The sequence below is a fragment of the Delphinapterus leucas genome, chromosome 2 (assembly GCF_059928025.1).
Source record: "Delphinapterus leucas isolate spDelLeu-1000000601 "Yukka" chromosome 2, BTC_Dleu_Yukka2, whole genome shotgun sequence".
NCBI classification, from domain to species: domain Eukaryota; kingdom Metazoa; phylum Chordata; class Mammalia; order Artiodactyla; family Monodontidae; genus Delphinapterus; species Delphinapterus leucas.
Window position 1 is genome coordinate 142,914,801 of NC_143130.1, and position 26,447 is coordinate 142,941,247.

The 26,447-nt window shown below is 35.4% G+C and overlaps 1 pseudogene; it reads right to left on the minus strand.

The window, feature by feature from the left end:
• LOC111171031 (protein tyrosine phosphatase type IVA 3 pseudogene) overlaps positions 1 to 26,447 on the minus strand; it is a 60,403-nt pseudogene that overhangs the window by 31,840 nt on the left and 2,116 nt on the right.

Here is a 26,447-nt window from a genome sequence, read left to right on the forward strand (position 1 = left end):
TGGCAGAGAAGAAGGATAGAGAGAGCCTAGTTTCTCAATCGGATTGCAAAAACAAACTAGGAGTAGACTATTTCCACACTATTAATATGATTTTCTGTGCCTTGCAGCAAAATACAACTTATGCTTCCCCTCTTACAAGCAGAGCTTTGATGAACATTTATACAGTTAAGTCTTTATTCACATTCATGATTATGTCTTTATGATAAATTTCTAAAGAGAGAATTATTAATTCATAGGATGCAAAACACTAAAGCTTTTGATGTATATTGCCAAAATTCCTCGAGAAAGACAGTAGACATTGAGGATTCAACAAACACTATAGAAACTCTTTTAGAAGTAAAATTGTACCAAAAATGTCAATTTTCCTTAAGAAGATCCTATATCTCTACAACTTTCTGGAGAGTCCAGAAAAATCCCAAGAGAAAACAGAGGGTCCATAAAGTCTGGAAAACATAATCAAATATATAGAATGTCATGAAAGACATTTTCTAACTGTAAATGCATGCATACAGAAAAAAAATTATCTAAGTTTCCAGATTTATGTACAACTGGTAGAACTATCAACTGACAATGCTGTTTGAGTTCAGAGTTTAAGTAACTTGATTAGGATGTGCAGGAAATCACTCCATAGCACAGCATAACTCTGCGGCTAATGTGCTGTCTTCTGAAGACTGTCACAGGAGAGCCTAAAGTAAAACTGGAATTCTATTCTCAGACACTTAGGGTGAGCTTCTAAACTTAAAAGTCCTCACTGTGCCATCTTCTCAGTCCCGCATCTTTGGTAAAGGTCATTCCAAAGAGTTATAAAGCCAAACATCAGCAATAGCATATTAAATGCAGTGAAATGGTAGGGAAACAGACGGCAGGCTTATTACTCCAATATAGCTCTAATTACTGACATAGCAGAACCCCATTATCAGGTTAGTTAACTGAGAGGTGAAAGAAAGGTTGAAGGTACAGAATGTCCTTTTGAGAAGTTTTTATTTTTTGATATCTGTGTTATAGCTCCATTCGACAAGTCTTTTCTGTGTATACCACTGTGACTATTTCTAATATCTAAATTTATATGCTAAGATATGTTTAAAGCAAAGTTCTGGGCCATAAAATGTTATTTCCCTTAATAAACAATTTATTTCCAGCTTCCTCTGGGGTCAGTTAACAGTAGGAATGCATGGGATTTTAAAAGATCTATTCACTCTAATAAGAACAACAAGTTCATTCCTACTATTGCTGACTGCTCTCTAATAAAATGGGCCCATTTACTTCTAGCTATATATTAAGTCTGTACATCACATACATGAAATGTGAGACCATCAACCTGGTCTTTCGCCTTGAAATGTTTACAAATTAATTGAGAAGAGAGTACAAGTATATAAGGAAAGTTAACTATGTTTCCCTATGTTAACACAGGGAAAATACCAGGTTAAGATTGGAATTATGCTGCCACAAGCCACCTTCAGTATGGGCTTCTGGCTACCAGGACTGTGAGGCAATACATTTCTGCTGTTCTTAGCCACCCAGTTTTGGGTACTTTGTAAAAGCAGCCCTAGGAAACTATGTTCTCCCTAGTACTTCTCACCATCTGAAAGTTACCTCATTTGTTTACTCATTTACATTCTATCTCCTCCACAGAATATGTTTCATGAGAGCAGGGACCACCACAGCAGTTAGAGATCCATAGATGGATGAAATATAATGTTTATCTTTGAGGGATTTAGGAAAGTATTATTAATTAAAAGGTAAAGCATTTACATATTCATTAATTGAACAAACATTTAAGCACTGTCTGTTCCAGGTACTGCTGCAAGTGCTGAGGTCACAGTTGGGGAACAAGAGCTTACATTCTGCAAGAAAGAAAAATAAATAAAAAGATATAAACAAGATAAAGAATATAAAATAGAGTAATGTGATAGAGACTGAAATTGTAAGAGAACTTTAAATTGATAGTCAAGAAAGATCAGTAAGAAATAAGCTAGGCCTATGTAAGGAGCAGAGTTGAGAAGTTAAAAAGGTGAGCTGTTTTTCTCTTTTTTTAATATTTATTTATTTTTGGCAGTGTAGGGTCTTAGTGTGGCACACGGGATCTTTCACTGCAGCGCATGGGCTTCTCTCTAGTTGTGGTGCACAGGTTTCTCATCCAGTTGTGGCACACAGGCTCCAGAGCATGCGGGCTCAATAGTTGCAGCATGTGTGCTCTCTAGTTGTGGCACACAGGCTCCAGAATGCATGGACTCTGTAGTTGTGGTGCGTGGGCTCCAGAGTGTGTGGGCTCAGTAGTTACTGTGCCCAGGCTTAGTTGCCCTGCGGCATGTGGGATCTTAGTTCCCTGACCAAGGATCGAACCTGCATCCCCTGCACTGGAAGGCGGAGTCTTAATTACTGGACCACCAGGGAAGTCCCCAAAAGTTGAACGTTTAGATTAGGTGAATGAAGCATACGCTGGGACAAATAAGAATGAGGGGGGAAGATGTTTAATCTCATAGGACCTGGTAAGCTATGGTCAGGGTATGGATTTTACTCTAAGTACCACAGAGTTATTAGAAGCTTGCAGTTAAGAGTTTGCCATAGTCTTGACACCGTGCATAGAAAACGCTAAAGACACCACCAGAAAACTACTACAGTTCATCAATGAATTTGGTAAAGTTGCAGGATACAAAATTAATATACAGAAATCTATTGTGTTTCTATATACCAGCAACAAACTATCAGAAAGAGAAATTAAGGAAAAAATCCCATGTACCGTCACATCAAAAAGAATAAAATACCTAGGAATAAACCTACCTAAGGAGGTAAAAGACCTATACCTGGAAAACTATAAGACAATGATGAAAGAAATTGAAGACCACACAAACAGATGGAAAGATATACTGTATTCTTGGAATGGAAGAATAAATTTTGTTAAAATGTTTACACTACCAAAGGCAATCTACAGATTCAATGCAATCCCTATGAATATACCAAGGACATTTTTCACAGAATTAGAACAAATAATTTTAAAATTTGTATGGAAACACAAAGAACCCCAGATAACCAAAACATCTTGAGGAGAGGAACAGAGCTGGAGGAGGAATCAGGCTCCCTGACTTCAGACTATACTAAAAAGCTATGGTCATCAAAACAGTATGGTACTGGCACAAAAACAGAAAAATAGATGAAGGGAACAGAATAGACAGCCCATAAATAAACCCATGCACTTAAGGTCAATTAATCTACAAAAAAGGAGGCAAGAATATACAATGGAGAAAAGACAGTCTCTTTAATAAGTGGTGCTGGGAAAACTGGACAGCTACATGTAAAAGAATGACATTAGAACATTCTCTAACACCATACACAGAAATAAACTCAAAATGAATTAAAGACCTAAATGTAAGATTGGATATCACAAAACTTCTAGAGGAAAACATAGGCAGAACACTCTTTGACATAAATTGTAGCAATATTTTTTGGAACCATCTCCTAAAGCAAAGAAATAAAAACAAAAATAAGCAAATGCCATGTAATTAAACTTAAAAGATTTTGCACATCAAAGGAAACCATCAACAAACAAAAAGACAATGTACTGAATGGGAGAAAATATTTGCAAATGATATGACCAATAAGGGGCTAACATCCAACGCATATAAGCAGTTCATACAACTCAACATCAAAAAAAAAAAAAAACAGATTAAGAAATGGGCAGAAGACCTGAGTGGACATTTTTCCAAAGAAGAAATGCAGATGGCCAATAGGCACATGAAAATATGCTCAACATTGCTAATCATCAGGGAAATGCAAGTCAAAACCACATTGAGACATCAACTCACACCTGTCAGAATGGCTGTCATCAGCAAGAACACAAATAATAAATGTGGGCGAGGATGTGGAGAAAAGGGAACCCTTGTACACTGTTGGCAGGAATGTAAATTGGTGCAGCCACCATAGAAAACAAAATGGAGGCTTCTCAAAAAACTAAAAATAGAACTGCCATATGACCCAACAATTCTACACCTGGGTATATATCTGGAAAAAAACCTCACTAATTCAAAAAGATACATGGACCCCGATGTTCATAGCAGCATTATTTACAATTGCCAGTATATGAAAGCAACCTAAATGTCTATCAACAGATGAATGGATAAAGAAGATGTGGTATATATGTATATACAATGGAATACTACTCAGCCATAAAAAAGAATGAAATTTTGCCATTTGCAGCAACAGGTTGGACTTGGAGGGTATTATGCTAAGTGTAATAAGTCGAATAGAGAGAGACAAATGTGTGAAATCTAAAAAATACAACAAACTAGTGAATATAAAAAAAAAGAAGCAGACTCACAGATATAGAGAACAAACTAGTGGTTACCAGTGGGGAGGGGCAGTGGGGCAGGGCAACATAGGGGTAGGAGATTAAGAGGTACAAACTGTTATGTATAAAATAAGCTACAAGGATATATTATACAGCAGGGGGAATATAGCAACTATTTTATAATAACTCTAAATGGAGCATAACCTTTAAAATTGTGAGTCACTATATTGTACACCTGTAATTTATATTATATTATACATCACCTAAACTTCAATCAAAAAGAAAAAAAACATTGCCATGTTCTGAATTATTTTCTAAAAATATCACTCTACTGCTGCATAGTTAGATGGACTATAGGGAGACAAAACTGGAAACAGAAATATTAGTTAGGGGCCTGTTGCAGAAGCCCAGATGAGAGACAGTTGTAGCCTTGTCTAGAATGGTAGCAGTAGAATTGATGAGAAAGGTTATCAATGCATTTTGGAGGGATAGCTAATAGTACTAGCTGTTGGATGGAAGATAGAGGCACTGGAAAAGAAGAAATCAGGACAAATTCTTAGGTTTCTTCATGATCTCTTACTTTTATTTTTAAAACCTAACTCTATTGATTGAATGATAAATCTTTAATTGAGAAAAGTTTATTTTATGTTTAAATAGAAGAGAGTAGACAGGTGTTTGAGCTAAATGATATTTAAGCTCTTGGACAACTTGACTGTCTATGACCCTAATGCTCAGAGTAGAGCAGCTATTCTGCTATTGGTCAGTCAGTCTCAGGAATTGAGAAGCCCACTCAGTAAGAGGGTAGTTGGGACAAGGATGGCGACTCCATCTATACTGGATGCATGTTATTCATTAATTTTTCCAATTTCACATGACAGTGCTTTGATTAAATATAATCATTATCACTTCTGGCTACCCCTGTGTTCTAGGCTTGATGTTAATGCTTTAAATATGTTACCACATAATTCTCATAAAAATGCCATGCAGTAAGTAAAATTATTCCTCTCTTATAGATCAAGCAACTGATTCTGAGATAGCAGCAAAATGTCCAAGACCTTAAAGCTAGGAAATAACACAATCAGAATTTTAACCTAGATCTGTCTAACTTCCAAGATTGTTCTTAACTCCTATTTTGTAATTCTTCATCTCCGATTTGTAAAGATCTTCAGTGAATAATAAATAAGGGCTGTGAGAAGAATTAAAAATAGGGTGGATCAGATAAACATTTTTGTCTTATTTTAACTTAGTTTATTTGAAATCTGTCTTAGTATGAAATAGTGTGAATATGTTTTAGCGTGTAAATATATACATATATACACACACTTATACCCACATATGAAACACACACAGACACACACATATATCGACTCTCAATAGAAAAAGAAATCTCTTAGTAGTAAGACAGGTAAAATCCTCTTGTCATGGGTAACTTTAATTTCAGATCTACTCAACAGATCAATACTTTGGCTTATTGGAGAAGAAGCTTCCTTGAGCAAAAATGAGAGTGTTCTTTAAAAAAGAAGAAGAAGAAAAATGCCATTTTTATTGCTTGCTCTATGTTCCCATTTATTGGTTGCTTAGAGAATAAATCAAAGTGACAATGAGTTGAAATGAAAATCAAGTTTTGCTAGCATTTTCATTTAAAGAATTCTTCAAAAAGCTGAAAATGAAAGGAAAAAATGAAAGTCATTCTTATTGCTAATGAAATGTTTCCTTGCTGTCAAGCAGTGTGTGGCTGGAAGAAAAACGACTTGGACTTAACCAGAAACTCAAAATACGGTGCATTTTCAACCTGGTAATTAAGCAGATATGAGATGTCACAGTGACTGCTACAATGGACTGGCTCTGAAATGCACACTCTGGATTAAATGGTACCTGAAAGGTGAGGGCACCACTCTGTAGTCTTGGCTAATCTACGTGAAATAATGGCATTGGGAAGCCACTCCTGCTGGTTCCTACTAAAGCATGTCCCCATGAACCTGCTCGAAAAGCAGGTGTTTTTTTTTCCATAGATCTGATTTCAAAAATAAGGTTAAAAGAGGACAGCTGTGAGAAAATGAAGCCATTCTCTGGAGAGTAGCTGCCCTGTGGGATAAGGAAAACAGTTCTTGGAAGCCAGCCCTCCAGCACTTTATTAGTCAGGTGTAAAAGGAGCTGCCCCCTCTAGAACTTGAGCTGAAAGTTTCCTTTTAAGCCTCTCTTAGGCAATATAATTTTTCACTTTCTAAAAACTAAAAAAAATGAACATCTATACCAATATATTCATTTGACATTCATCCCACAAGTATCTGTTGAGCAATTACTAATATTAACAGCAATGCTAACATGCTCCTGAAAAAAGTAAAGAACTTTGTACGTTAAGGAAATTTTGACGTGCCATAACCAAAAAAAGTTTTAATTCAGCATTTAGCATTTCTACACGCATGCTAACAGCTGTTACTGTTGATTAAGGTCATTTGGTGCTACTGCTCAGGGATATAAAAATCTTTCCATGAGAAACATTTCAAACTCAAATACAGTTATCAAATTACTATTTTGCACAAAGTATGTGTGCTGTGGAGGAATTTAATGATGAGAATCTGCTGAAGAAAGTAGACATATAGACAGTGAAATTCAAGTCACAATTATGCTTTCATGGTAAAAATGTCCTATAAGCACAGAACAGAGGAAAATAAAACCCAACTCGGGCAATTAGGGAATGACTTAACGGCATCATAGTTGAACCTGTATCTGGATATAAACAATAAATTAGGGTGGAATATTCTGGCAGAAGGACCAATAGAAGCAATGAAGGCCCAGAGACTACAAAATTTGGGGAATGACAACTAGTATTCTCGTTTGAGGGTAGAAGTGGGGGTGGGGGAAGGGAAGATTTTAATGGGAGATAAAAATGAGGTGAGTGACCACAAATATCATGCTAAAGAATGCGGGCTTTATTTTTGTAGCAAATCAGGAAACACTAGCAGCGCTTGAGCAGGAGTGGGTCATGATCACAACAGTGCTCTAGGAAGATAAAGCCTGTGGCTATAGTGGGGACAGATAGGATTGGTTTAAAGGCTGCCACAATAATCCAAACAAAAAGTAACGGGTCCTCAAGTGAGTACAATGGCAATAGGGATGAGGGAGGAAAGAGAAATCAGCAACACTGAAGAAAGAGAATTAGTATTGGTTGTTAGTAGATTGAGTTTTTGGTTAGATGTGAAGATGTCCTGATAACTGTTGGAAACTCTGAACTCAGGTCAAGAGAAGCCAAGGTTAGTAATGTAGATCTGGGAGTCCTCTGCATCAAATTTAAATTTTGGGTTTATAGCAGTGGATAAGGTGTCCAGAAAAGGAAAATATAGCAATTACTAAGGAGGGGACCATGTGAAATATCAGTGTTTAATAGCTTAAGAAGTGGAAGCATCAAGGGAGGACGCATAGTGAACCAAAAAGGCAAGAAGAGGCAGGAGTGGTCCAGGCTTTAGGGAAGCCAAGTTGGATGGAGTACAAAAAGCAGGAGTTGGTCCTGATGATTTGTAGGCATTGGTGACCATTGGCAGAGAAGATTCAGAGACAATGTAATGGCCAAATTAAAACTTCCTAAGGTTGGGGAGTAAAGAAAAAAGAATGGAGAGGTAGTGAACAGACATGACTTTTTGTGACATTAGGAGTTTAGCATGGGAGAGTATGTTGAATGGGAAGCAGAGGCAAAAGTGATGTTTTTAGGAGTGAGGACACAAGAGAATGTGTGTCCTGGAGACCTGGAGAAAGAAACCTGAAGAATAAAGTTGTGAGGGAGAGGATCTAAGAAGAGTAAGGGGAGCACATAAGAGGACTGACTATATGGTTTGCCACGGCAAGACAGAATGTTGAAAAATGCAGAAGATATTGAGGTGGGTGAGAAGGAAGCCTACAAATCCAGTGAGTAAGAAGTACAGCAGTTTGAAGGGATGGCCAAGCACAAGCCTAATCCAGTTGGAATAAGGAATAAGGGATTAGAAATGAGGCTGAATGAAATTTATGTAAGGAGATCTGGTTAAGTCAACAGGGATGAAGGTAGAAGCAGATTAGGGGAAGAGAAAAACCTGATAACTAATAGGTGCTTCTATCTGTGATGGTTAATTTTATGTATCAGCTTGACTGGGCCGTGGGGTGCCCAGATTAAACATTATTTCTGGGTGTGTCTGTGAAGGTACTTGCCCTCCCCAATGTGGGTGGGTATCATCCAATCTGTTAAAGGCCTGAATAGAACAAAAAGCAGAGCAAGGGAGGATGTGTTCCCTTTCTGCCTGTCCATTTGATCTAGGGTATCAGTCTTCACCTACGTTTGGACTAGGATTTACACCACTGTCTCCTCTGGTTCTCAGGCCTTTGGACTCAGACTGGAATTACACTGCCAGGTCTCCTGGGTCTCCAGCTTGCAGACAGAAGATCAGGAGATTTCTCAGACTCATCTATCTATCCATCCGTTCATCCATCTTTCTATCTTTCTATCTTTCCATCTATTCCCCATTGTTCTCTTTCTCTGGAGAACCCTGACTAATACACCATCTCTACCAGTATACCTATAGTATGTTTGTATGTGTATACATAGATATACATACATATACACATATATCCATTTTCCTTCCTATAAATATTTAATATCAATTTCTTTTCCTGCTTATTTATTCAGAAATGAGATTACATTTGAAGAAGTATCTTCAAGTCACTTAAATCAAGTTATTACAATAAGAATTAATTTAACTGATGAGGACAAAAGTTCAGGCATAAAAATGGAAAAGAGAAGTCTAATAGGTCACATGTATGTTGTATTTTTGCAGTGGTCAAAGCACTTTTACATACTATGGTGATCTTCTTTGAGCCATACAGTATAGCTCTGGAATCACTCAGGCAGGAATTATTTTCCCTATTCTTTCAGTGAAGAAACTTGTTTTGACCACACAGATTCCCATCTTCTAAATCCTGATACAGAGCAATTTCTGTTGCAGTTCTCACATCATGTTGTCTTTCTGTTCATATAAAGGTTTTAGGTTTTATTTTTCAAAGGAGTGAAAATATGGAAGAGTAGAATCTTTTCAATGCTCAAGTTTTTATAAATGGTTAAGTTTAATGTCTAATATTTACACATTTATTGTTTATAAGGAGTTTTAATAAAATCTCAATGTCCATTACATGTTCCTGTGAATTCCAAGACAGTCTTTTATTGCATCAGTATGAGCATTATCAATTTCACCTTCCAGCTTCCTCAAGGCTAGACCCTGTGAAAAATGCTTCAGTCTGGCAAAAAAATCAGACTTTAGAAGAATTACTGGAGAGAAAAGAAACCACACTTTGATAGCATTAATTACTTAGTTGAAACTTGCAGTCTGGATATTCAAGAAGCTTCTGACATATACCACATTACAGTCAGGCACTAGAGAGACTAGCAACACAAAGATTCTCTTGTTGCCTGAGGCATGTTTTAATTTGAGGCTCAGTGATTCATTCCTACATGAGCAACTGAAATACAGACTTTTCTTTTGGAAGTTGGCTTGTGAGGACTTTGGGGTTAACATCTCTGAAGAGCTTAAGTAACATCTGCCAGAGTAGGACTGTTGTTTCATTTGGTTTAGAATTGTTTATAGGTAAAGACAAACTTTTATTAAATTCTGACACGTTTTCATTCTCATTTAAAAGGAAAGAAGATATGTCATAGGTTGGGCAGCAATAAAGACAGCATTCTTCAGGGAGTATGTTAAAGTCATTAACACAGCACTTCATCCTGGCTTCTTTTGGCAGGACCAGCATCAAGGGACAGTTTCTGTTGAGTCTCACCTGAAATTTTTATTTACCAAGTTGTTTAAGATCTGAAAAATGGTGGGGCTGAGTGTCTCAGTGCTTTCTTCAGCTTCAAGGGGCCCATCTTCTGAGGCTGGTTCTTTCCCCAGGGTTCTGTCTCAGGCGTGTAATTTAAGAAGACTGCCATATTATTTTGGAGGTTAAGCTGAGAGCTTCCTTGGGTAATTGAGGTCACCTTCATGTGGGCAGGAGTTGGTTTGAGGTAATTCCATTTCTTTTAATCTTTCTTTTTCCTTTTCTCTGAAGATATCTTCAGAGATGGCAGTGAAAAAGGACAGAGTGCTCTATTTTTTTAGCTGTGGTATGTTCATGAATGTTCAGGTTTTAAATTCTTTGCACAATGCATGTTATGTATAATTCTTTATATGTATAAAATAGTTCATTACAAACCTTTTAAATATTGTTTTCAAAATGTTTTTTAAAAGTGATATATTCTCAGAAATTACACTCTTCCTTTACCCTATTCCCCGTGCTTTCCTCTGATTTCGGCACTTGTGAGGAGAGAAGCAAAATTAAAGTCTTCTAAAAAATCAACTCTTTCAAAGGCTAAGGATTATGGACTGGAGAGCTGGGTTGTAGCCAGTTAATTACCTTTAACAACTTAGAACTTAAAAGGGCATTTTATTTAATTTTTTTGTGTTTTCTCTCTCTCTCTTTTTTTTTTTTTGCATTTTACCTGTGTTGTAGGATTTTTAAGACTTACTTTTAAAATGTTGCAGAGCTGTAGTACTGCAGAAACTGGATATAAAGCAGCATAAGAAGACCTAACGTTTAGAGTGAACTTGACTGAAATCAGATGGGAAAACATTTGGGTCTTCCTCCCTGCCACCCAACCCCCAACCTTGCCTGCTAGGACATTATCTCCTTAAATTAAAGTAACCTTCCAAAAATCACAATTTACACAATGGCTTTCTTATCATTTCTTTCAGGAGTGAGGAAATAAGAGAATGACCATGAAAAGCAATTATCTGGAAAAGGAGAGAAGATGTGTGAGAGGGGATAAAAAGGGCAAAGCCAAAAAATGTAGGAGTGTCTATGCCATAACCACTTTAGAATGCCTTTGCTAATGTCTGAAGGCTTCTGAGCTAGGGGAGGGATGATCCCAGTGAATAAGATACGTGTCATAAAAGGAGAAGAATGAGGCACGTTCTTTTCCTATTCACTGGATATATGCGATTCAGGAGGATGATGGTGATGATGATTTTTGTAACATAAGGAAGAGAAAGCCAAGGAGAATGGTTTTGGCTTAGTGTGTGGAGGGTATACAATGGTCTTTCAGAGAATAAGACCAGTCCTCTGCTAAGAAAGTCTCAGAACAGGGCTATTAGCTTCTTTTCAAAATCACAATAACCATCCCGAATAAATGCTTGGTAATGCCATGCTGTCCTACTATGTTGTTCTGATCAACTCATTGTTCCACTCTCAACAGTGACACCATTCTCTATTCTTTTCAGAATTGTATACCATCTCTCCAGCTTTTTCCTCATTCTTGACAGATAGCCTCAGTTCATACATCACTTGGAAAACTGAAGCTATCAGATGGAAACTTCGCCAGCTCACTGCCTCTAAACCAACAAACCTATGTACATCTGTCCTCATCATCTCTTACTTTTATTTTTCCTATTTCATCAGATGAGTCCCTTTTCCTTCCTAAATCCACTTCTTCCACTGGTGCTTTAGATATGACCCTTTCTGCCCTTCTCAGGAATTTCACTCCACTATCCCTTGTCTCTTTTGTAGTGATCCTTCTGCTGGTTACATAAAACATGTACAGGTCTCACAGTTAAACCTTCCTTCAATCACAAATCCCCCTCCTATGCCTCACTGATCTTCTCCCCTTCACAGGGGAGAAGATCAGAAAATATGTACAGAAAATATGTACATATTTTCTGTCTCACTTTCTTATTTTATACTTATTCCCCAATCCATCCCCCTATCAATTCACCAAAGCAGTTCTTTCAAACATCACGGATGACCTCTATCTTCCTCAAAAGGCCAGTTTAATGAATTGCTTATTGTATCTGATTTGGTAGGAGTACTTGACGCAGTTGATTGCTCTCTCCTCCTTGAAACTTCTTTTGATTTTAATCATTCCACATTCTCCTAGATTTCCTTCTTTCTTTCACATGCTCCCTTTGTAGTTTCTTTTGCAGGATTGTCCTCCTTCACTCAGGCATCAAATGTTGTAGTTCCTCAAGCATGGGTTCTTGGCTGCATTCTCATTTCACTCTATGGAGTCTCCTTAGGCAATTTCTCCCAACCCATGATTCCAAATGCTCCCCTTACACGAATGGCTCCCAAAGTATATCTTTGGCTCTGGACCATATATGTCTAACATCTACTAATGTCTCTTACTGGATGTCACATAGGTACTTCAAATTCAAAGTACTCAGGATGGAAGTCAATTGATTCTCCTCCACCCCAAATCTAATAAGACCTTTTCTACTATTCTTTGTACTAATGAAAGTCTCCACAAATCATCCAAGTGAAAATCAGAAATCTGGAGGGCATTTGTAATATTGCTCTCTCCCTCATTTGCTATCATGCACTGATTTCTAAAACTGGTCCAGCTTAATCTCCCGACTAACTCCCAATCCATTCCACTCGGCTCTATCCACTGTCCCCTAGTCCTGGACATCATCCTCTCTTGCTGGTATTATAGAACCTACTAACTAGTAATTCAGTTTTTATTCTGACAGGCTTCCCCATCATAATTCATTCTCTGAATTACAGCAGGTGTGATCTTTTCAAAACAGAAATCAAAAATCATGATGCATCCATTATCTTTTAAAACATTTCAAGGGCTGTCCATTGATCTCAGGACAAAGACTTCAATCTTCAGCAAGGTCAAAATGATCTAATGGTATAGATATTAGATACCTCTCCACCCTGTGGCAGTTTTTCTTTATATCTTTTCTCTAACAACTGCGGTCTTTCTCAGTTTCTCAATGAACCATGCTCTCTCCTGTTCTAGAACTTTAATATATTTTGTTCAATACTTCTCCCCACTAGCCCTCACCTCATTAATCCTTATCCATCCTCAAATCTCACCTTTAGTAACCTATCTGGTCACTTAATACTACCATGGTCTCAATCAGGTTCCATGTAATTCACTGACATAGAATAATGTCTTTTCCTTTGGACAATCTAAATTTGTAATTATTTATTAGCAAGATTTTATTATTAATCTCTCTCCCTCTCCCAGAAAGCTCCATGAAAGCATGGATCGAGCTTCTTTTTTGCTCACAATCATGTCTCCGTCACTTAATCAAGTGCACAGTGAATAGAAGCATTTAACAGTTTTTAAATAAATAAAATTCTGAATAAGGTCATCATTATCTTCTTGTCCCCATGTTAATGTTAAATCCATGGTGATATGAGGGAAAAGGAAATAGGTAGGAGACTAGAGAAGTTAAAGTAATACTGAACTTATAACTTCTTTGTGAAAATTTTCTGGGCTGAGCTTGGGCTGAGATCGGCGGTCTCCGACTCCTCTGCCTTGTGCAGGGAAGCTAAGTATCTGTGACCTCCAGGGGGATATCTTATAGCACAGTCACTTCCTCATGCGATTCCCTCACTGGATCTTTGGTAGCCTATTTCACAGAATTCAGATACCTCATCCTGGATTGTAGGAGTTTTGGGGAACGTGAGTTTATGTACCTCACTAAAGAGAAGCCCTCCATTTTGAACACTCCTAATCTTTGTTCACTTTGCCTCATATGTTGCCCTTTCCTTTCCACTGTGCTTCACTCTGTCCCATGAATCAGTTGCCTTCTGGTATAATTAATTCCAGGGAGGCCAGGCTTGGTGAGGCCTTTCATTTTAAGTTATTCCTTGCAATTGGGCTTCTCTGTAGCCCACTTAGCATGAAACTGGGGGCGGAGCGGGGAGACAAGAAAAATATAAATTAAAAAAATTAATGTCAATATATTTTTCTGTACAGATTTGTATTTTTGTATAACCCTATACATGTATTTCTCTGTAAATGTGCTATGTTGCTGTTTCATGCACTTTATTTGTACAATATAGCAGGTTTCTATAACATACACCCTACCTTACAGCAAGTACACATAAATATTGATAGACATCTTTGAAAAACTTTATCACTTTGTGCAACAGGCTTAGGTTTCTCTGAAGACAAAAGCATCCTTGAAGCCAAGTTTTTTGTTTTAAAGCTTTGTACTCAATAGTAACGTAGGTAGTATATGTCATTACATTGTATAACCAGAGACAGGCTTGGAAGGATGAATTCACAAAGTGAGTCAGTAGAGAGCCCAGGAATTTTGCCTTCTACAAATTAGTTGATCCTTCTCTTCTCACTTTTAAGTGGGAGAGATGGCTATAAACATCTGAAAGCTTGTTAATGTATTATTCATGAAAGGATGTTGTTGATGCATGCTTTTCAGTCTGAAGGTACATGTACTTACATCTAAGAAAGAAAGCAGTGAACAGAAATCCTGTCAACAAGCACAAGGAAATATGTCATTATCAATTTGAGGATTCACTTTTTCTGGAAGGTTGTAAATATATCTTTTTAAAACTGCTGATCCAATAATGCATTGGTTATAAACCATTTTTACTTAATACTAAATTCAAGTATTCAGGATAATTGCAAAATAATGTAAAAAATAAAAGTGTTATTTTATTCAGTTATTTCTCATTGCATGATATATATGCATTGAATTAAAAGAATTATAAATGTCTGTACATAAATTATTTTAGCTACATATATGAATTTGTGCCCTTCTAGTAAAACTCATCTGAAACTCTGAATTTTTAAAAATGGGCAAACAGAAATTGATTTTTTGGTCAAATTTATAAAAAGGTATTGTTCTGAACCCATGGCATTATGCTTATGGAAATAAAAATTCTTACCTAGTGGTACAAAAATATGGAAGTGAGTGTGAATGGTTTATGGTACCTTCCTACCTTCCCTAATCTAGCTCCTCTGTATGGGCTGCCATGTTGCACAAGTCTCCCCTTGAGGTGTACAATGCAGTAATATTGCCTGCCACTTTAAATATTTCCCCATGTTACAGAAAGGTCTTCCCTGACAGGTGTTCTAAGAATCCCCTCAGAACTTAGCTCTTCTTTTGTAATGTAGTTTCATTGTATAATAAAGCTTGATGAATAGTATTTCCTCCAATAATTAATATTAAATGTTCAAATGTAAAGAAATTAAAGAATATTACAATGAAAACCATATACATAACCCTTAGATTCTATATTTGACATTATACACTGTAATTTATTTATTACATACCAGTCCACCTATTTATCTGTCTGCCCACACATAAGTCCATCTAATTTTTGATATGTTTCCGAGTAAGTGAAACATCAATGCAAGTATCCCATAGTACTTCAATGTGCTCACACTAACCTAAGTTCCATCTTCGTTCACATTTCTTTTTCTTTTGAGATAAAATTTACATACAAGGAAATGAATACTTTTAAGTGTACTATTCTATAAGTTTTGTAAACAGGGTTTATCTAACTGCTATCCCTTTTAAGATACATTATAGAATATCCTAGAAAGTTTCGTCCTGACCTTTCTCAGTCCCTCCCGTTTCCTAGAGGCAAGTTCTGTTCTTATATATATTTTTAACAGTGATTAGTTTTGCTTGTTCTAGAATTTCATATAAATGAAATCGTACAATCTATGCTCTTGTGTAATGCCTCTTTACTCAATGTTTTTGACATTCACCAATATTTTTGATTAGACAATAGTTTGTTCCTTTTACTGTTAAGTATTATCCAACCGAATGTCTGTATTACAGTTTGTTTATCCATATCCTATTGATGAACACTTGGACTCTTTTCAGTTTTTGGCTATACAATAAAATACAAATAATATTTCTAGACAGGTTTTTTCTTTCAGCCATTCTAGTTGATATGTAGTCGTGTTTCATTGTGATTTTAGCGTTCACTTTCCTGATGTAAATTAATGACACTGACCATTTTTTTACGTGCATACTTTTATGAAGTGTTTGTTCAAAACTTTGCCAATTTTTTCTTATGTTTTTAGTATTGTATTGTAGGAGTTCTTTATCTTGAATACCAGTATATTTTCGGATATATGTTTCACAAATATATTCTCTCAGTCTGTGACTTGCATGTATATTTTCTTAATGATGAATTTTGGTGATCACAGGTTTTAAATTTTGCAAAGTCCAATTTATTATTTTTTATTGTGCTTTAGTATCATGTCTACAAACTCTTTGATGTAGCCTCGGTCACAAGGATATTCTCCTATGGTTTCTTCTAAAAAATGTGTAATTCTACATTTGATCTATGATCCATTTTCAGTTAATTTTTGTATAAGGCATGATATTTAGATTGAGATTCATTGTTTTGCATATGGATGCGCAATTATTCCAATACCGTATGTTGAAAAGACCATCATTTCTACATTTAATTTCCTTTGTAACTTAAAAAAACACCGCCAAATATCCATATGTGTAAGGGTCTATTTCTGGACCATGATCTCAGTATCTTTCCCTTCATCAATATACCCATGTTGGGGGTATTGTAGGTTTATGTTAAGTTTTTAAAATTAAGCAGTATGATTCCTCCAACTTTGTCCTCTTTCAAAATTGTTTTAGCTATTCTAATATCTCTGCCCTTCCATTTAAATGTTAGAATCAGCTTATTTATAGGTAGCACAAATTCTGCTGGGACTTTGATTGAGCTTACATTAAGTCTATAGTTAATTTAGGGAGAATTGTTTATTTACATTGCTGATTATTCCAACCTATGAACTCAGTACTTGTCACCATTTATTTTAATCTACTTTCAGTTTTCAACATATAGGTCTTGTACTTGTTTTGTTAGATTTATATATAAGTATTATATATCTTAAGGGTACTATTTCAAATGGTATTGTGTTTTTAGTTAACAATATTTTCATTACTAATGTATAGAAATGATTGATTTTTTTGTGTGTATTGACCTTGCATCCTTTGACCTTGCTAAATCATTTATAAATTCCAGATTATTTGTAGACTGTGATATTTTAAATTTCTTAACATGTGCAAATTGGAAAAGTGTTTATTTCTTTTTTTATACTATATATGCATTTTATTTCCATATCTTGACTTATTGCACTGGTTAGGACTTCCGATACCATGCTGAATAGAAATGGTGAGAGTAGTCATTCTGCCTTGTTCCTGATCTTATGGGGAAAGCATTCAGTCTCCCACCTTTAAGTAGGATGACAGATGTAGGATTTTTGTTCATGCTTTTTATCAGTTTGAAGAAGTTCCTCTCTCTTCTTGTTTTATTGAGAGTTTTTATCATAAATGGGGATTCAAATATTTCTCTGCATCTGATAATATGGTCATGAGTGTTTCCTTCCTTGGACTATAAGATGTAGAGTACATTGACTGATTTTTTTCCCAGCTTTATTGAGATATAATCATCAAATAACATCATATGAATTTGAGGTGTACAATATAATGATTTGATACATCTAAATTGAAAAATGTTTACCACAATAAGGTAAACATTAAAAATTAGTAAATGTAAAAAATTAGTCAACACAGCCTTGACCTCACATCTTTGGGTTGTTATTAAATGGTGAAACATTTAAGATCGACATGTACAGCAACTTTCAAGTGTAGAATATAGTATTGTTAACTATAGTCACCATGCTGTACATTAGATCCCTGGAACTTATTTCTCTTGTATCTGAAAGTCTATACAGTTAGATCAATGCCTCCCCGTTACCCACAACCCAGACCCTGGCAACCATCAATATACTCTCCGTTTTCATGAATTTGATGTCTTTAGATTCTACATATAAGTAAGATCATACATTATTTGTCTTCCTCTGGCATTTCACTTAGCATAAGGCACAATGGCAGGATTTAATTATTTTTATGACTGAATATTCCATTGTGTATATATACCATATCTTCTTTATCCATTAATCCATAGGAGACACTTAGGTTGTTTCCATATCTTGGCTATTACAAATAATACTGCAATGAACATGAGAATGCAGATATCTCTTTGAGATCCTGATTACATTTTCTTTGCATATATACACAAAAGTGGGATTAATGGATCCTACTGTATTTCTGTTTGTAATTTATGAGGAACATCTTACTGTTTTCCATAGTGGCTTCACCAATTTACATTCCCACGAACACTGCATGAGAATTCCTTTTCTCTACATCCTCACCAACACTTGTTATCGCTTGTCTCTTTAATAATAGTCATTCTAACAGGTGTAAGGTGATATCTCACTGTGGTTTTGATTTGCATTTCCCTGAGGATTAGCAATGTTGAACAACTTTTTATGTTTCTGTTGACCATTTGTGTGGCCAGTATGTTGTCTTTGGGAAAATGTCTTCTGTCCATTTTTAAATCAGATTTTTTTAAACTAGTGAGTTATATAAATTCCTTATATATTTTGGATATTAGTAACCCCTATCAGATAGATAGTTTGCAAATATTTTCTCCCATTCTGTAGGTTGATTTTTTGTTTTTTTGATTTTGTTTGTTTTTTGTTTGTTTGTTTTTGCTGTGCAGAAGCTTTTTTAGTTTGATGTAGCCCAACTTATTTCTTTTTGTTTTTGTTGCTTGTGCTTAAATCAAAAAAAAAAAAAAATTTGCCTAGACCAGTATGAAGGATATTTTCTCCTATGTTTCCTTCTAGGAATTTTGCAGTGCAGGTCTTATATTTAAATCTTTAATCCATTTCAATTTAATTTTTGTTAGTGGTGTAAGATTGTCATCCAAATTTATTCTTCTGCATGTGATTATCTAGTTTTAGCAACACCAGTTATTGAAGAGACTATCCTTTCCCCATTGTATATTCCTGGTTCCCTTGGCAAATATTAGTGGGTTGTATATGTGAGGGTCTATTTTGGGGCTCTAAGTTCTGTTACATTGGTCTATGTATCTGGTTTTTTGTCAATACCATACTGTTTTGATGACTATAGCTTTGTAATATACTTTTAAATCAGGAAATAGGATGCCTCCAGCTTTGTTCTTTCTCAAGGTTGCTTTGTCAATTTGTGGTCTTTGGTGATTCCACATGAATTTTTTGATTGTTTTTTCTATTTCTGTAAAAATATCATTGGAATTCTCATAGGGATTGCATTGAATATATGTATGGCTTTGAGTAGTATGAACATCATAACAATATTAACTCTTCTGATCCATGAACATGGGCTATCTTTCTGTTTATTTGTGTCTTCAGTTTCTTTCATCAGTATCTTATAATTTTCAGTGTATAAATCTTTCACTTCCTTGATTAAGTTTATTCCTAAATAGCTTATTATTTTTGATGTCATTGTAAATGAGATTTTTAAATTTCTTTTTCAAATGGTTCATCATTATAGAAATGCAACGGATTTTTGTATATTTATCTGGTATCCTACAACTTCACTGAATTCATTGATTAGTTCTAACAATTTTTTGGTGGAGTTTAGACTTTTTCTATGTACAAGATCATGTCACCAGCAGACTATTTTACCTCTTTCTTTTCAATTTGGATGCCTTTTTTCTTGCCTAATTACTCTGGCTAGGATTTACAGTACTATGTTTAATATAGTTTGGCAGTATTTTATTGAGAATTATTATATCTATATTCATCAAGAATACTGGCCTATAGTTTTCTTTTCTTTCAATATCACTATCTAGCATTGATATCAGGGTAATGTTGGCCTCATAAAATAAGTTTGGAAGTACTCCCTCCTCTTCAATATTTTGGATGAGTTTGAGTAAGATTGGCATTAATTCTTTTTTTAAATGTTTGGTAGAATTCACTATCTGGTCCTGGGCTTTTATTTGCTGGGAAGTTCTTGATTACTGATTCAATATCTTTATCCATTACTGATCTGTTTAGATTTTTTATTTCTTTATTATTTCATACTGATAAGTTATATGTTTTCTAGGAATTTATCCATTTCTTCTAGGTTATCCAGTTTGTTGGCATATAATTGTTCATAGTAATTTCTTATGACCCTTTGCATTTTTGTAATATCAGTTGTAATGTCTCCCCTTTCATTCCTAATTTTGAGTCCTCACTGTCTTTTTTGAAAAGTCTAGCTAAAGGTTTGTCAATTTTGTTTCTCTTTTCAAAAACCAACTTTTAATTTTATTGAGCTTTTTACTTATTTCTTCTCTAATCTATGTTATCTCCTTTCTTCTAACTTTGGACTTAGTTTTTTCTTCTTTTTAGTTCCTTAAGGCATAAAGTTAGGTTGTTTATTTGAGATTTTTTTTAATGTGCTCACTTATCACTGTCAGCTTCCCTCTTACCACTGCTTTTGCTGTATCCCATAAGCTTTGATATTTTGTGTTTCCATTTTTATTTGTTTCAAGATATTTTTTGATTTCCCTTTTGAGTTCATCTTTGACAATTTGGTTGTTCAGGATTGTATTGTTTAATTTCCACATACTTGTGAATTTTCCAGTTTTCCTCCTGTTATTGATTTCTAGTTTCATACTTTTGTGTTTGGAAAAGGCACTTGAAATGATTTCAGTCTTCTTAAATTTTAAGGGTATTTTTAATTTCTTCTCTCAGTTCTTTCAGTTTTTATGTATATTACATAAATACATGTGCTATACATATATCAAAGATCTTTATTTTGTGCACCATCATTCAGGATTGTTTTGTCTTCTTGGTGAACTGCCACGTTTAGCCCTGATAATTTTGTTTGCCCTGAAGTCCACTAATCTGATGTTAATAAAATCACTGAAGATTTCTTTTGATTAGTACTTACAGGTTATATTTTTATAATGCTTTTTTAGAAAACCCATCTATAGCATTATATTTAAAGATGGGTTTCATGATTGGCAAGGCTCTGTCCCACAGTCTCTGAAAACCCCATTGGTGTGAGGGTGGGGTCCAACTCCTTCTGTAGAACTTGCCTATAATAGGTCTGGTAGTCCAAAGGGTACTCTTCTGTAGGTCAGTCCTCTTCTCAGCCCTTGGCTAGGGTGTGGGCTTTCCTTGAGGCTAATTTTGTCTGCATTGATTGTTGTTTCTGAGTTGCAAGCTGCTTTAGTTACCAGGAGACAAATATATGCTTACCCTAGGAAACTCACTGAAACATTATCCATTGAGTCTCAAGGTTCCAGCCAATTTGACTTCCTTTTCCCACTTTCAAAGACTTGTGATAGTTTTTTAATTTCTTTCAGGGTTTTAGTTTTAAATTTCTGAATGAATAGGGTGCACTGTTGTTAATTTATCTTGTCTAACACTGGGTGCCCAGACTTTTTTATTTCTGTATGAGTCAATTTTTTCTGTTCTTTCACATGTTTAGTTTGTTTTTTTTTTTAAGGTGGATACTAAAGTTTATGATGGATACATTGTAGAGATTCTGAATTTAGTCATCTTTGTCTCGAGATTAATTCTTATTCTACCCTACAATTAACTCAACTAGATCAAACTTCAAATTCAGGTTTCTTGTTTAGATCAGCAGTTGAAATCTCTGATCAGTTCTTCCACCTTCAAGTTACTGTAGACACTGGTGTCTCCTCTGCAATTGCACAGTTTCTCAGTTAGCCAAAAATTTCAGTGATTTCACATTTTACATGCAGATTTTGGGGCTTCCATCTGTGGGACCTCCTCCTTCCTAGATTCTCTGCCCCTTAATTTTTGTTCTACCTGTCTCAAACGTTGTCTTCTGATACATAAAGCTAGTAAAGCTCAAGTTTTCTGACACCCTGACCAGTTTTCTGATGTCTTGAGCCATGGGAAGATTGGGGTATGAATCAGACAAAAAAGTTTTAAATTTACAAATATTGCCAGGATCTTATCTTTCCTGTGTCTCAAAGGAAGATTCCCATCCAGTTTCTACCTGATTTTGATCACTATCCAGTGCCTTGATACAGTTGGGTGATATTATATGTTTGACCTCGATTTTATATCTGGTATCTCTTTCTGCTGTATCTGCTAGAGGTTTAGTCTCAGCATTCCACATTGCTGTTACTGGAATCTGTAAGCCCCCTTTACCATTTTTTGTGGATATCACATGTTATAATAGTGAAGGCCAGGGAAGCTGTCATTCATGCCATGGATCTGCCTCTTATTTTATGCTTAGTCTTGTTAACAAAAAATATAACCCCATCCCCCTTTTAAAAATTGTTGTTTAGTTCCAGCACTTGAACCAATAAGATTATGTGCCCACAATCTCACCCTTGAGGGAGTTATTTACAGACAGAGGCAGCCAGCAGTCTCCAGGGGTGCTGAGATTCCCTCTTCAGGTCAAGAGGGGCCAGCACTTAAGTCAGAGGTTCACAGGTGAAAGAGCACTGGTGTATCTGGACAGAGCATACCCTTTTTGCCTGAAAAATGTGTGTAAGAACGTTTCCTTTAGGGTATCTGAATAGAATCATGACCCCTATAAGAAAACTCCAGATATCTCCTGATAATATTTCTTTATCAAGTCAAATTAAGATATCCACATTCAAAACTTCCATTATAGCTACTGGCTTCCTGTTCTCTTTGTGGGGGTAGGGGGCATACACATACTCATCAGTGTTAGTAAAGTGGGAGAGCATATAAGAGAAAATTATAATGGCTTGATACTCAAACTGTGATATATGGACCAGCAGCATTAGCATCATCTGGAAACCTTTTAGAATGCAGAATACCAGGTCTTATGAATATACTGAATCAGAATGCTCAGTTTAGCAAGATCCCCAGGTGATTCGCATGCACTTTAAAGTCTGAGAAACACTAAGCTAAAATATAGGCTGCCTAGAGAAGAGCTTCTTAAACTATTTGTGAATATTTTTAATTTTTTGTTTGTGTGTGGTTTATATCCATTGTAGACCAATATAACTTAGCATACAATAAAAATGTATTAATATTAAAATGAAATAAATACAATATAAAATCCTGATCTTTATTAGATTCAATAGACATAGAATCACCTTTCAAAAGTGTAATCAGAACATACAATTTTAAAAAATGAAAATAATTATAAAAGCTGTATTTGTTCACTGAAAGAGTGCCTTTTAGATTATTCATATTCACATATAACATAATAAACATCTTCTGTTAACTTTATAATTCAATATTCTTCCTTTCAAATTATTCTTTTTGAGTGAATTTATTTGTAATGGTTTGTTTGAAAATTCCAATTAGGTTTTAATGGTTTCATTAGACAGTATATCTCTGCAAATAATACTCTATGGTTTTCTCACTTCATCATCAAATATGTTTACAAAACAAAATTAAATATAACTTGCATGATTTTTTTTTGTATTTTTTCAGAATCACTTCCATTTTTATCATTTGTTTCATTACTATTGCCATGTTAGGAAAAAGGGTGTCTTTGCTTGACAAAGAGTATGATGAAGATTGTTTAGCCACACGTAAGTTATATTTTAAAATAAATAATTCAAAATTGGCTTCCTTAATTTTGTTAGGAGTTATAAATATTAAATTTAGAAAAAACACTTTTTGATTGATCAAAAGTTAAGTATAAAATAGTGTTATAAAAATAAAAGCTTATATTTTCTTATATTCTGAAATCTTTTGAAATGGCGATGACAGACACCTTAAAACATCACATCTCACTATATTGTCTTATAAGGCATGGTAGTAGGCACCTCTCACCATATGAAAATCATACCATGAATTCAACAGCTGAACTGGTCTAATCTTATTCAAAAAGTCAAATCCATTTATCATTCCTTTGGATGTCACAGTAATGTCAAATTACTATAAAAAATATAAATGCTTACACTCACTTATAGTACTTATCTTTTTGCAGATCTGCAACAGAGTTGGTGGCCTTTATCAATTCACAGACCATATGTTGAGCAGCATTGGTCTAGACTACTGAGATTGAAGACTAACTAATCCAGTGCAGCAAGAAAGTGAGCATTTCCCATTTTCAAATTGACTATTTCTTTCATGCAACAATGCTGAATAATAGCATAAGTCAGGCAATGTGGATATAGCAACTTCGTGATTCATGTCCTATATCTAACTAACTAAAGTCTACTTGAGAAATGACAGGTAGCTAGTACCTAAATGGTTCTGAGACATATTGATTGGATTTGCACATTAAATTTAGATCAAAAGTCCCCTCTTCCTAAGTTGCTCATCCACTACAACCAGGTCCTTTACCAAAACCTCACGTGCTATGGTTATATAGTGCCCTCTGTCCTACAACAATATTTGGCTTGTACTTATGGCTTCTTCAATTTTCATTTTATTTCATTATAGAGACTAGATATTCCCTCTCCATTGTACCTTGTTAACAACAATTTTGTGTTAAAAAGATCTATATGTATTTGCATTTTTACTCTGTTCTTAGACAAAGCTGGTTTTTCTTAATTTTTTTTTTATTTATGTGTTTATTGCTAAATACTCTGGCACCTTCTTCAAAGCTTTATTTTAACCACCATCAACATCATCATAACAAGATGGATAATTTTACGACCTTAGAGCATAGTCTGGTCAGGCATAATTTGGAGATATTATGGGTTGGTTCCAGACCACCACAATAGTGAATCTCTCAATAAAGTGAGTCACACAAATTTTTTAGTTTTTCAGTGCATATAAATGTTATGCCTACACTATACTATAGTCTGTTAAGTGTTCAATAGCACTCTGTCTTAAAAAACAATGTACAAACTTAATCAAAAAATAATTTATTGCTAAAAAATGTTAACCATCATCTGAGCCTTCAGTGAGTCATAATTTTTTGCTGGTGGAGTATCTTGCCTCAACATTGATGGTTACTGACAGATCAGGGAGTTGGCTGTTGGTTGCTGAAGGTTGGGGTGGCTTTGGTAATTTCTTAAAATAAGACACCAATGAAGTTTACCACATCCATTGACTCTTCCTTTCAGGAATAATTTCTCTGTAGCATTGCAACGATGTTTGATAGCATTTTACCCATGACAGATCTTCTTTCAAAATCAAAGTCAAATCCTCTCAGACTCTGCCACTGCTTTACCAACTTATTTGTATTCTAAATCCTTTGTTGTCATTTCAAGTCTTCACAGTATCTTCACCAGGAGTAGATTCCATTTCAAGAAACCACTTTCTTTGCTCATCCATAAGAAGCAACTTCTCATCTATTCAAGTTTTACCATGAGACTGCAGCAATTCAATCACATCTTCAGGCTCCACTTCTAATTCTAGTTCTCTTGCTATTTCCACCACATCTGCAATGACTTCCTCCACTGAAGTCTTGAACCCCTCAAAGTCATCCATAAGGGTTGGAATCAACTTCTTCCAAACTCCTGCTAATGTTGATATTTAGACTCTTTCTATGAATTAGGAATATTCTTAAAGACATCTAAAATGGTGAATACTTTCTAGAAGGTTTTCAATTTATTTTGCCATATCCATCAGAGCAATAACTATCTTTAGCAGCTATAGCCTTACAAAATGTATTTCTTAAAGAATCAGACTTAAAAGTCAAACTTACTCCTTGATCCAAGGGCTGCAGAATGGATGTTTTGTTAGCAGGCATGAAAACAAGATTAGTTTCTTTGTATATCTGCATCAGAGCTCTTGGGTGACCAGGTGGATTGTCAGTGACTAGTAATATTTTAAGACAGATATTTCTTTCTGAGAAGTGGATCTCCTTCAGTGGGCTTAAAATATTCAGTAAACCACGTTGCAAACAGACATGCTGTCATTCAGGCTTTGTTGTTCTTATAAAACACAGGAAGAGTAGATTTAGCATAATTCTTAAGGACCCCAGGATTTTCTGAATGGTAAATACGCACTGGCTTCAACTTCAAGTCAGCAGCTGCCCTAGCCTCTAACAAGAGCGACATCCTGTCCTTTGAAGCTTTGAAGCCAGGCACTGACTTCTCTCTAGCTTTGAAAGTCCTCGGTGGCATCTTCTTCTAACAGAAGGCTGTTTCATTTACATTGGGTATCTATTGTTTACTGTGGCTACCTTCATGAATGATCTTAGCTAGATCTCCTGGATAACTTGCTGCAGTTTCTACTTCAGCGCTTGCTGCTTCACGTTGCACTTTTACATTATAAGGTGACTTCTTTCCTTAAGCCTCATGAACCAACCTCTGCTAGCTTCAAACTTCTCTTCTGCAGCTTCCTCACCTCTCTCCCTTCATAGAACTGAAAAGAGTTAGGGCTTTATTCTGGATATTAGGCTTTGGTTTAAGGGAACATTGCAGCTGGTTTGATCTATCCAGAGCACTAAATCTTTCTCCACATTAGCAATAAGGCTGTTTTCTTTCTTTCTTATCATTCGTGTGTTCACTGGAATAGCACTTTTCATTTCCTTCAAGAACTTTTCCTTTTCCTTCACAACTTGGCTAACAGTTTGGCACAAGAGGCCTTGCTTTAGGCCTATCTTTCAACCTCCCATTTTTTTTTTTTTTTGAC